We start from the raw sequence: 12,467 nt of genomic DNA, 5'->3' as shown, positions 1-12,467 counted from the left end.
GTGACTAGAAAAAAAAAACTCGCTTACTTTTCCATAGACAAGTATGTACATTCAACTAAGCTTTCGTAATGTAATATTTTGAATGAAAGCATCCAAAAATCCATTACATAAAATCATTATCATAACGTGACTTCAGCGAATAAGTTGTTTTGCGTAATGTCAACTTAATTGATAAATTTCTTTTCTATTTAAATAAACAATGTTAATATTCGTTCAAATCTAATTGCTTCGGCAAATACTTATTCGTATCATTTTAAATTATAAGAGAAAGAAGATCTCTCATAAAAAAAATTACAACAAACGATGATATCCTTTGGAATTACGTCATAACAAAGGAAATTCTATTAAATGGATTTATGAAATTACATTTCGCACGAATATCGTGACTAACATCTCAATTTTCATCTTTCTTCTTTTAAATTGAGCGAATCGAAGCTCATATTTCTTGAATCCGCACAATTACAATCGTTCCTTCCTCTTCGCGCGACATCAAATTTTCTAATAATATTATATCGCGAGATTAAATTTTCCTATTCTGGTAATATCCACCTGTCTGCATTTATAAATTTTCATATCGAGGCTGAATCGACAGCATAAGTATTAACAGAGCAGTGGCAGTAATAACAGCAGTAGCAGCAGTAACAGCAGTCACAGCGCGTTTCGAAACTGTGAAATAAAATTCACATTTATAAGTAGGATAGAGAAGAAGGTAAAAGAGCCTGAGCTTTTTCCGAGCTTGGAAAAGTGCAATTTCTTCTTGCTCTTTGCCACATTTGTGAGTCGTACCAAACGGTATATGGTAAAGTGGGCAATAGCTTTCCGCGAAGAACTTTTGACTTTTTTCCAACGTCAAAGCTAAGAGACGCATTACATCTCGACCAGTCGAAAAATTTTTTACATTTCTTTTTCATCGAACCGTGAAAAAAAATTAAAAAAGAGAAAGAGAAAAAAAAATAGTCGGATCTCTCTATCTCTATCTCTCTCTCTCTCTCTCTCTCTCTCTCTCTCTCTCTCTCTCTCTCTCTCTCTCTCTCTCTCTCTCTCTCTCTCCCTCTGAGTAAACGAAGAAAAAAAAAATAAAAAATGAGCTGTCACGAGAATACAAATCCTCTCGTGGAATTGGTGATTATTTATTCCATGTAACCATTTCCGATGCTGAAATTCGGTGATGCGACATTTTCCACAGAGAAAGAGAGTACCCAACTAATTGCCAATTTCACGACTAAATTCGTGTGAGAGAACGACCTTGTTCTTAACTGCATCCAACTTTTACACGTTAATGTAGAACTTTAAAAAGAGACCATGTAATTTCGGATAAATTGTAACCCTTGACGTCGGTTTAAACAATAAATGTAATTTGCACGATATAAGTTAACAAATTACTCGGTTAACTTCAATAATTATTGTAATTCACTGACGCAAAGTTTTAAAATATCACAAACATGACAATAGCGTCGAAATTATATCGTTAGTATATAAGTTTATTTCAAAATATTTCGGAAGTTTCTGAGATATGAAATTTCTTCCAAAATCTAACGATTTTTTGAAGAGAAGAAGTGAGAGAAAGAGTAAGAGCAAGAGAGAGAGAGAGAGAGAGAGAGAGAGAGAGAGAGAGAAAGTACATTATTTCAACGCAGATACAAACTCACGTCTTTTATCAGATTTTTGAGTAGAAACGTACATGGTCGTGCGTGTTTCCATCATTGAGCTTATCGATCTTTGAACCTATACTTGACCGGAGAGTAAGTTCGTGAAGGAATATCACAAAGAAGAAAGTCGAAAGAGATTTTCAGTCTTCATATTGTGCCTTAGCCCTTTACGTGCCAAACTTGCCGACCACTTTCCAACCACAAAAGTGAGATTCTTTTTGAAGAAAGCTAAGGCTCCTTGAGTCGTACGTAGAACTCTAGCTTTCAAAAGATTAGTTTTACTTCGATAGTAGATACGTTTTCAATCTTTGTCCGCTTGCAATCTTGCAACTCAGACAAAATCGTTGGAGTAACAAAATGAAAAATAATATATACGAGCGAATGATAAATAGTTATATCTACATAACCATTATAAATAGTTATGTCTACATAACTATTATAAATAGTTAGGTACACAAACTTTTTAAATAGAATATCGAAATAAGAACGAATGTTTGACGAAATAATCATTCATTTAAATGATGTAGAGAATTACACAAACAAAATACATATACAACGGTTCTATTTTTTTTTTGCAATACCAGTTATCGGCATTACCGATGAGTTTCTACCATCGAAATTATTCGTTTATTACAAGAGGAAAAGGTAGCCGCGCTATTTACATTTTTCCGGTAATATTGTAATTGGGAGAGCGGTAATAAGCAATTTGAAATTTTGCGAATAGAATAGCAAATTCAAGTTTCTCTGCATCGAACAGAAATAATGATGGCATGAAAAGCTTTATTGATATTTCATCGCTAGCATGTAGATGTGAATGTATATATATATATATATATATATATATATATATATGTATATATATATATGTATATATACATATATATATATATGTATAATGTATATGTACATATATATGTATGTATACATCTATATATTTTATATACGACACGATATAATCGATGCGGAGAAAATTACGATCGGAAGCCATTTTATTTAATTTTTTTTTCTCTCTTTTTTTTTCTTAATATGTTGACAAGTCTCTTACGCGCTTCTACAGTACAACACACGCCATTAAAATAAATTGATCAGTGTAATGAGATTTCTTTTTCCCGTGAAAAAAACGATAATGAAAATTTCGTTTTAAATATATTTATTTCACGATATTTCCATTCGAGAAATCGAACTGATAACGAGTAAGGAAGCAAGCTTAAAATTCGATAGATCTCTCTTTGAAGAGAGAAGAAGAGAGAAGAACTCTCGTCGAGAGTAAAGCAAAGAGACGGTCGTTCACGAACATCAAAAAGCTCATCTCGTTCGCGAATCACGAAGTTAGAGATGCGAGTATCGATAATATATCCGAATTTGATCGTAATTCCTGTTGCTTCGCAGAAATTACGCTCGAACGAAGTTGGAAAGGGGAGAATTGCTAGAACGAAGTTTCGTAACATCCGAACTTTGACGCCTAAGCCTCGAAACTAGGAAATTACAAGCAGAACGAATCCTCTCGTAAACGAATACAGTGAAAGCGTATCTTCTACGCGATACTCCCTTACCTCCCTTCGAGTCCAGTTGAATCGAAAAGTTTTGCGATAAATCCGATGGACTACCTTAGCAGGAGAAGGGTACGTTATTGCAGCTTTTTATAAATCATTTATATATTTTTTTACTTGATATACGATTCACGAATAATGATCAAAGCTTTGATTTATTTGCATTTACGAAAATAATGAAACAAACAATAAACTTTTCGGTTCGATTGGTATCGAATTGTTATTTTTAGCCGATTAACGAGTTACATAAAAATTATCCTTATTTTTACAAAGAATATTTGAAATATTTTTTTCAATATGCCACGTTACAGCCGTATTACCATCGTCTTGTTCAAAGCTCGTACTTCAAAAGACAAAACAAATTGCGTCATTCTTTACGCATAAGTCAGCAGAAATACGCGCTGTCACAATCCAAACAAAATTATAAAACAGACAAATATATTCGTGTTACGAGGAGAACTCTGAGCTTTGTTTTTTAACCTATTTTAAACTCTACATTTTCTCTGTATCGTCTGTTTTATGCGTGCATTAATATGAAAAAAGAAAAAAATTAATGCAATGCGTTCACAACTAAAGAGATCGAAATTAGAAGAATGAAAACAGGGGAGCGACAAGAATGAAAATGTTGAGTGAGAAGCCCCGTAAACACGTTAACTGACACTCCAAAGTGACTCTAAGACTAAAGGTAATCGAATATACAGAGTGGCTCTACAAGAAGTAAGGATATCTCACATCGATATTCATCGACTAAGGACTCTCCTAAAACGAGAGCCTATGTAATTTCAAACTTCGCAGTGAGTCCTTGAACTCGTCCAACTGAAATTTCATACGAACCTTTAATTAGGAAGTAGCCTAGTTTTAACTTGAAGAAAGGGAAAAGGGTGAAGAGGAAGAAAAAGAAGAAGAAGAAAAATAAAGAAATAAAAACGATCTTTCTAGCTCTCGAAAATTATTGATCGATCATAAATATAGTATTAAAATATGATTTTTTATAATGATTTACCATTATTCAAAATTTTCATTCTAATTACGTGTCATCTGTGAATCCTTTTTCTTTTTCTTCTATTCTTATTTTTCTTCTTGATCTCATCTATTTTTTTTTTTCATCGTTTCCACTAATTACCTTATAAATCAAAAAGTCGATTAAACTTATCATCTGACATTAAGCCGGAACAATCTAGTAAACGAAGAAAAGTAAGAGCTTCCTCGATCTTTAAGCCAAAATTATAAAAGATCATAGGCTGACTCCATACGAATAACTTTTTCATTTCATTCTATCTTAAAAAAATGGAAGGCATATTAAAACTGTCTTAAGTATCGTAAATGAATATTTTCCATCTGTGATGAGAGACCATTAGAATTTTATTATTCCTTAACGTTTATCAAATAACAATACATAAAATAGAAAAGAGATTTTCAGCTTTTTTAAAAGAAACATTTTATTCGCCAATCAATATAAACATAATCGTAAAATCAAAGAAAAAATATTATACGTTTCATTTATTCTTCGTTTATATCTTTTTTCATCTTGTTTCGTCCATTCTCAATAACAAAACGTCGAAAGCGTAAATCGCAATTCATGTAGGATTTAAAGTGTGAGAAAACGATCCTTTGTTGGGTTCAATGTTAAGAAACGTTACGATCCTAAGAGATAATACGGTGAGAACGGCTGTGGAAGTGCGTTGTCTTGTTCGAGGCAAAAGGATTTCGTTGGTTTAGTTTTCGTATTATCGATCTTTCCGAAAGACGTCTACGATTCGGATTTCTTTTATCGCATCTCTCTATACTTCTTCTGTATATCTATGTGAAATCGAATGAACGAACAAATAGAATAACAAAATTTAACGAAAAAGTTAACATTAAACCCGTAACATTTCGTAAATTTCTCTGTTTAAAATCACCGATAAATGCAGAAAATTGCCGAAGGATGCAATTATGATGGATAATCATCGACCGATTAACTACGAATTCATTTATAATTAGCCATTGGTTGTTCCGAAACGTGTAGTGGGGTTCGTTCGATTACAAATTACTCCCACGTCGTACGTCGCTTCGTGACATTTAATTATCCATATTTAAATGCGAAACGCGTGTATTTTCGATGATCAATGCAAAAACCAGATACTAACGATTTTGAAAATAATAGCCAATATTCGTTTAGGAAAACGACAAAATTACGTATATCGGCGTCCAATATTACGAATGATATTAAATAAAATTGCATATTTAAAATCGTTCATGAATGCGTGTTAATAATAATGTTGATTAAAATGCAAACGAAGGGAATCTAATCGGATTCGAAAGGTTCTATAGAGAAATCGAAATCGTTTGATATTTGATTGAAAAGACAAAAAAAGAAAGAAAGAAAAGAAAAGAAATTCATTGTTAGAGTAGATCCAATAGTAAAGGATTTATTGCGTAAGATCCGATGCTTTTTAAAAATATATGTTTTGTTCAGAGATGGAAAAACGTTTTCTTCTTGTTTACGAGTCGACTCGTGAGTCACGTTCCTGAGAGAGAACGACTTTCTTGCGACCACTGCAAAACTTTCTTACTTGAACATTTTGTTCTCTCGTAGACGGACTTATTGTCAACAATGAAATAAAGCCATAATACCTTATCTCGGTGGGTTTCTACTCCGAAAGACAACGAGAGTCAATGTCAGCAAATTTTTCCTTACAAATTCGTCTTTACGGGAGATTTGTTTTATATCGCAGAACTTTTTCAAAGAAAGTTCCTTTTACCATCGGACAAAGCAATGCTTTCGTTGAATGAACTATTGTAAAAAGAGCAACACGTACGTACATGTGATATACGTATATACTTTTTAAACGATCTATTCTATCCTCCTCATATCGCATAAATATTACGATAAACGACCAAACTGTAGCTACATACAACATTGATACTATCTGACGATACCTATAAATAAAAATACCGATCGTAGTATTGTCATTAAAATGTATCGTACCAAAGGAAAAACATTTATCTATTATCTCGTAAAAACTTGCTTTATCGCGTACGTTTTGACGTGTGTTGTGTGTTCGATACTTTTTTTCCGTCAAACCTTGTATATAGTTCAGGTTAAGTGTCACCGAATATCCGCAAGAAGATAAACACACTCACGGAAGAAGTCAGAGGTACGAGTTATCGATTTTCGACGGCTTATCGGTCTCGTTCGTTCGATCCACTTATCTCAAGTCTTGTTTGACTTTTGCAGATGGCATCCTTATTTTTCTCACGCATTCTATTTTCATCGTTCGATATTTTTCTTCTAGCGTATTCAATGCTAACAAATTAGAAATCATCGGAAATACAATGTTTTATTGAATATGATAAATTTCATTCATCATCGGTTTATTCTTCTACTCTTAAAAGAAAAAAAAAAGAAAAAAAGGAAAAAAATAAAGGAGAAATCATTTGGAAGGTGAGTAAGTACTTATACAAGTCGAAAGATCGATAAAATATGATAAAAAAACGATTGCGATGCACGCTATTGTGGCAACAATAACATATGGTAAAGAAAAAAGACAAGAGAAAAAAATTGGAAAATGAGGAGAAAGAAGAATAAAAGAAAGAAAAACGCAAGGACGCACGCGGTGCGAGAAGTCACGCGTGCGAGAACCGCAGGAGTCACTTTGCATATGTCGAAAGATACCAATCGAATCATGCAATTGCGGACAATCTCTCCGTCCTTCCATTGACCCTACCACCACCTTTCCGGGTCACAATGGACGACGTTGTTCGTCGTTAGATTTGCTGCTCTCTATTGTTAAGGTTTCAGATCCCAAATTCCTCTTCACAACTTTACTTCGAACTCTCATTGAATCTTTTGAACTTTGAAATAACATTTATATAAATCTTCGCTAGATCGTACATACATATGGCAAAAGTATAAAGGTATTGTATTGTCCTTGATATAACGTATTTTCATTTTTTACCAAAAATTTTGCCCTTTTTCCGTTCTTTTCTATATTTTATCATGGAGAAGAATGATCGGTTATTTTGAATTTTAGATCGTTCTAATCATCGTTGGAAATTCGTTAGGAGAAATCAATGAAAGAGAAGCTTTCTTCGAATTGCAATTCTCGTTTTGTTTTATGAAACTTTTAAATGCGAAAGATTTTCATTGTCACAAAGTGTTTGAAATAATATCTTCGATAAGTATTTAAATTAATCTTGAAGATAATTTTTTCTTCTTCAATAATATTATATTCTTCAAAAATAAATATGGATGCTCCAGAATTGATTTTGTCTAAATTTTTGATGTCGAAATCAAATCGAAGACCCCTCGACGTTGATCGCATTTCATGAACAATTACCGAACAATGGATCCCTCCGACGAGAAACAAAAAGCCATTAATCGAGTAAGTATATGATAGAATGACAAATGAATTTATCGATTTGATGTTGGGTGTATTAACATTCCACGTGGTAACGTGGATAAAATATAACTTGACATGTATCTGCATAAGGGAGAAATACCAAATGCATACCAGTCACCAGTAAATGCTTTTAAAGTTAATTAAAGAGTTAAGATAATTTCGTGGCCATGAAATGAATGACATTCACGAATTAGAATATATATATATGCATAATATCTGCTGTTATTTATTTCGCTTGATTTTATCTAAAATATATCAAGTTCAGTTGGGAGAAGGAGAAGGGGATAAACATTAAAGTTGTTATTTCGTGAATTATTCGTGAATTATTAATATTTTTTGTTCTTTTTATTGACTTTTATTTTGTTGACTTCATTAGTTCATATTATAGATCTTATTATGCATACATATGTAATTTCGTAATCAGAAACCTATCCTATCCGCTAAAACGAATAAAAGCTCCAGCTTTTGTATTCCTTTATCCCGTATAGACGGTTGGTTCCGCCTCTGAAATACCCAGTTCTCTGACCGAGCCGGGTACCGTTATTTAACAAAGCCTTTTGGGTAAACTCCACTTATACATTTGAAGAGATACCTACGATGGCACTTTATATATATCGTGCATTCCGAATTATTGAAATTTAGCGTATGTCATGTTATAAATATTCTTAAGAGAACTTTATTTTATTCGTGACTGTTAAAAAAAATTGTAATGTATGCTTCCTTTGATATGTCAAAGAAAAATAAAGAATGCATTTCTTTTGTTTTTCGTAATATGACAAGACCAATTGTTGAAACGTTTCTTTCTTATAGAAAGATTTGATAAATAAAACGAAATTTTTATTAAAAATACGAAAATAGGAACGAAAAAATAATGGAATAATAAAACATCAATGGCTGGTTGAAAAATTTAATTCGATTCGTATACTCACTTTTCTCCAAGCATTGGAAAATTTAACGGAACACGTACACATTCGCTACTATCACGATGGGTCAGTGTGGTTTCATCCATATTTTATTGAAATTTGCCTTCGGTTAAAAACCGTCGAACGCATATGATGGTTTTTATTGAAAATTTATATACTTATTTATCTCTAGGCGCGTTTTGCTTGGACGAATTAAAAATAAAAGTATTTTTTGTCCTTGTTTTCTTTTTCAAAATAAAGTTCAGTATGCTTTATAGTTTAAGAATAGTAAAAAAAAAAAATAAATAAATAAATAAATGAACTGTGAGAAAGAAGAAAGGGAATGTATCTATCTTGAAGTTCTTTCAAAATCAGAAAAGGAAACCTTCATACGCCTTGTCGGACACATGCTACGTGCATAGAGCTGACACGTGGTGTTGCCTACGATCGTTTTCGCATCTTGGATAACACATTTTGAGGGGAACCAGCTTCAATTCTTATACCTACGAACGCTATTAAACTTTTCCTCAAGTCTAACGTTTTTGAAGGATAGCGATAGACTTACAGAAAATCTATACATATGTACTTATACACGCATGCACGAATACTTGGATAAAACGATCCTACAAATTTCTTTTCCTACAGAAAAATAGAGAGAAAGAGAGAGGAAGAGGGAGAGAGAGAGAGAAAGACGAAAAAAGAAGAAGAAAAGTTCTGGAAAAGTTTTAAAATTTGCAGACCGAAGCAAACGTCTTTAACTTCTTGTCCCGTGATACGTCTACAGAGTTTCGACGAATTAGAAAATCTGGAAAGATCTATTCATTTTTAATAGCATAACTTGCAATCTAATTACAACTAATTTCATTAATATCGTTCAGTCGACAGACTTTTAGAAAAGGATAAGATTAGGTCTAGCTGAAAGATAAACCAGGAACAATCCTTCTTCTTATTCAGTCGGTAACTATTCTTTTACGTGTGATTTGACAATCGCGAAGAAACTTATCGACTCCGAACAAAGAAGTATCGATTTCTATGTCAGGTTAAATGCGCTAGAAAGTTTTGGCGACAGAGAGAAAAGGTTAGTTTGTGAAAAGAGAAGACAGCCTGCGAAAAGGAAAGGGGAAAGGTGCGAATGCATTCGTCCTTTATTTTTTTCGTTTTTTGGAAAAATGCAGTTTGAAATATCGTACACCGTTTTATCAAGGGTATAAGGTAGACCGTTGTAGTAAAGTGGGTCGACATTTCATTTGGAGGATGTTGGGGTTTAAAGCTCGGACGCGTCATGTGTGTCGCAGTCTTGCCGCAAGGCTAGATTACATTGGACATTATTGAATCGGACTGTACCGTATGAGGATAAGGACTGACAGATAGTTGATTAGACTTCTCCCTTGCGATTACACGATTCGGAACAGCGGAAGAGTGACCATGGAAGCATGTTATCCTTCCTGATAAATTGCAACAGGATCTTTCTCTATGAAAGTTACGAAGAAAGGAGAAAGACGATTTCTTATTAAAGAACCCGTTACATATGGGTTATTGACTCCGTTCGAATTCCCATTATTCTTTCCAGCAATTTTACTTCGTCATTGTTAGAAAAATGTCTAATAAGATTCATTACTTCTTCATGTTTTTTCTTCTTCTTTCGTTTCTTCTTTCTTTCTCTTTTTTATACATTATCCTTTTCTATCTCATTATTATCTTAATAATATCTCACGGCGAGAGAGAAAATGATTTTTTTCATCTACTCCATTTTTTTCAAAATACATATCTATTTAAAAATTTTGAAAAGAAGCTCATCCATTATGCGATACGTGCATGAAATGTAAATAAATAAAATTAGGTCAATCTTGAATCCGGCTTTTTATTTTTAAGCGAAGTGAACTATTCTTTATCTTCTTTTTCTTTTCTTTTATTTTATTTTTCTATTTCTTTTTTCTTTTTTTTTTTTAGGAAGCATTATAATTATTTCGGATTAAGTAAGAATACGTATAAATGATTTTTGTATACTATACTCGAAAGATAGCGAGGTAGGTATGTGAAGATTATCGGAAAGTTTTATTCTTCGTTTCCGTATTGACGTAGAACAAATTTACGATACGATTTTACAACTGCATTGAAACCAAATAAAAATTCTCACTATAATAATGTTTTTATATCCTCAAAATTATAAATACACGTTAAGTTCATGAATTACCGATATTATTAACATAGACATTATCAAGCTCGATATTAAGATGAGTTGGTGAATATTTAAATAAATAATAAACTCCACGTTCTCTAATTTTAAATATACTAAAATTTAAATTATTTTAAATATCTTTAAAAATTGTGTCAAGTCAATGAGACCTCACAGAAATTAAATTAATTAACTGACTCTTTTACATTTCTTTTTTTTTTTTAGATCTCTAAATATTAAATATTTTCCTAAAATTTTTCGATTTGCTAAATTCTACTTTTTATTTTACCCAGAGAAATTTATGATACGTCAAATAACACACGATGAGAATTCTGATTTCTTATCAATGTTCCAAGGGAAATTGTCGTAACTATAGAAAAAAAAAAAAAAAAAAAAAAAAAATCAGAGAAGTAAAGAAGGGAAAAATCACGAAAGGAATCAATGACTAGAAGGGTGGCTAGCATTCTCACAAATAAGCCGGAAGACATCGTCTCGGTGAAGATGCTGAAATAAGTCGCAATTCTGAGAAAGGAAGCAGAAACGAAATATCGAAGGGATCTTTCGACCTCTCGATGTGTTGGTAAAAGCATCAGAAAGGAGGGGAAGAAAATGTAAAGGAGGGGTAACGCCGGAACAAGAATGAGAAAGGGTAAAAAAGCTGGTAGGGGGATGATAAGAAAGAGGAGGAGAGAAGATGGAGGGAAGTAAATGATAAGGCAAATAAAAGGAGCAAAAGTGGGAAAGCCTCAAATATTATCCATGCGCAAACTCAGAGCTATCGAGCCGTGGAATATATAAATATACGTCTTTAAACTGACTTTGCCGATTATTTTTCATCATATTTATTTTTATATATGAACGAAAAATCGCAAGCAATAATATCTATCAAATACTTGAAGTAATTATCTGAAATATCTAGAATTGCTTGGACACTTTAGACATAATGATAACTTTAATTATCTACGTTGATAATCAATTATTTATTTGATCATTATATCCAAAAATTATGTACAATAATCGGTTTCCTTGAGAAAGGATATTGTCAATCCGTCTCTCTCTCTCTCTCTCTCTCTCTCTCTCTCTCTCTCTCTCATAGTATAATTTACGTAATATGTAAACGTATCGAGTTGTTATCATATCTTGAGTAAATAATGATACATTCATTTTCGATTTAAATCTTTTTCGATCTAAATCGAGCAATTGAAGATATATATATATATATATATATATATATATATATATATATATATAAAGAGAGAGAGAGAAAGAGAGAGAGAGCTAAAAAAAGAAAAAAAGAGAGATCAGAAAATATTTCATTTTTCAAAGCAATATCGTGCTAATCTATAATTCATCTTCTATGAATTTTTCTATTTGATCTAATTTATATTCGCTTAAAATAAAAATAGATTATATTATCAATTTATTTTTGTAAACTATTATTGACGCAAATCTTTTTCTAGCTTCATTTTATTTGTGAAACCTGGAGATTAATGCCGTTGATTTTTTGTAAAAATATACAGAATGATATTAAAAATACACAGAACGAAAATATACAGAAAAACTAACAGAATGAACTAATAAAAGATCGAAAGATATATCTGCCTTTTTACGTGTCTTATAATTATAGTAAAATTATTCGAAATATTAATTATTATTATAATATCATTCATTTTATTGCGAAAAGCCATCACTACGTGAAAATTAAAGGTTAAAGGGTAACATCAACAGTTATAAAATTCACAGGACGATTCATTATTACTCAAGATCGTACTCATCGATCTCTTCTTCCTTTTCCTACGACCTAT

The 12,467-nt window shown here is 32.1% G+C and overlaps 1 protein-coding gene across 17 annotated transcripts in view; it reads right to left on the bottom strand.

Moving 5' to 3' along the window:
• Positions 1 to 12,467, bottom strand: part of kek5 (leucine-rich repeat, immunoglobulin-like domain-containing kekkon 5 protein) — a 237,071-nt gene that overhangs the window by 199,799 nt on the left and 24,805 nt on the right. The window contains exon 1 of one of the 17 annotated variants that reach the window (XM_085664807.1): positions 8,514 to 8,532. The exons of the other annotated variants lie outside the window; for them this stretch is intronic. The gene's annotated coding sequence lies outside the window, so the exon portion shown is untranslated. Of the gene's footprint in view, positions 1 to 8,513; positions 8,533 to 12,467 lie in introns of those variants that run through there. 17 annotated transcript variants of the gene reach the window in all.

Source organism: Vespa mandarinia, chromosome 2 (assembly GCF_050613455.1).
Source record: "Vespa mandarinia isolate Hongniang chromosome 2, ASM5061345v1, whole genome shotgun sequence".
NCBI classification, from domain to species: Eukaryota; Metazoa; Arthropoda; class Insecta; order Hymenoptera; family Vespidae; genus Vespa; species Vespa mandarinia.
This window is presented reverse-complemented; position numbering and strand designations above follow the sequence as displayed.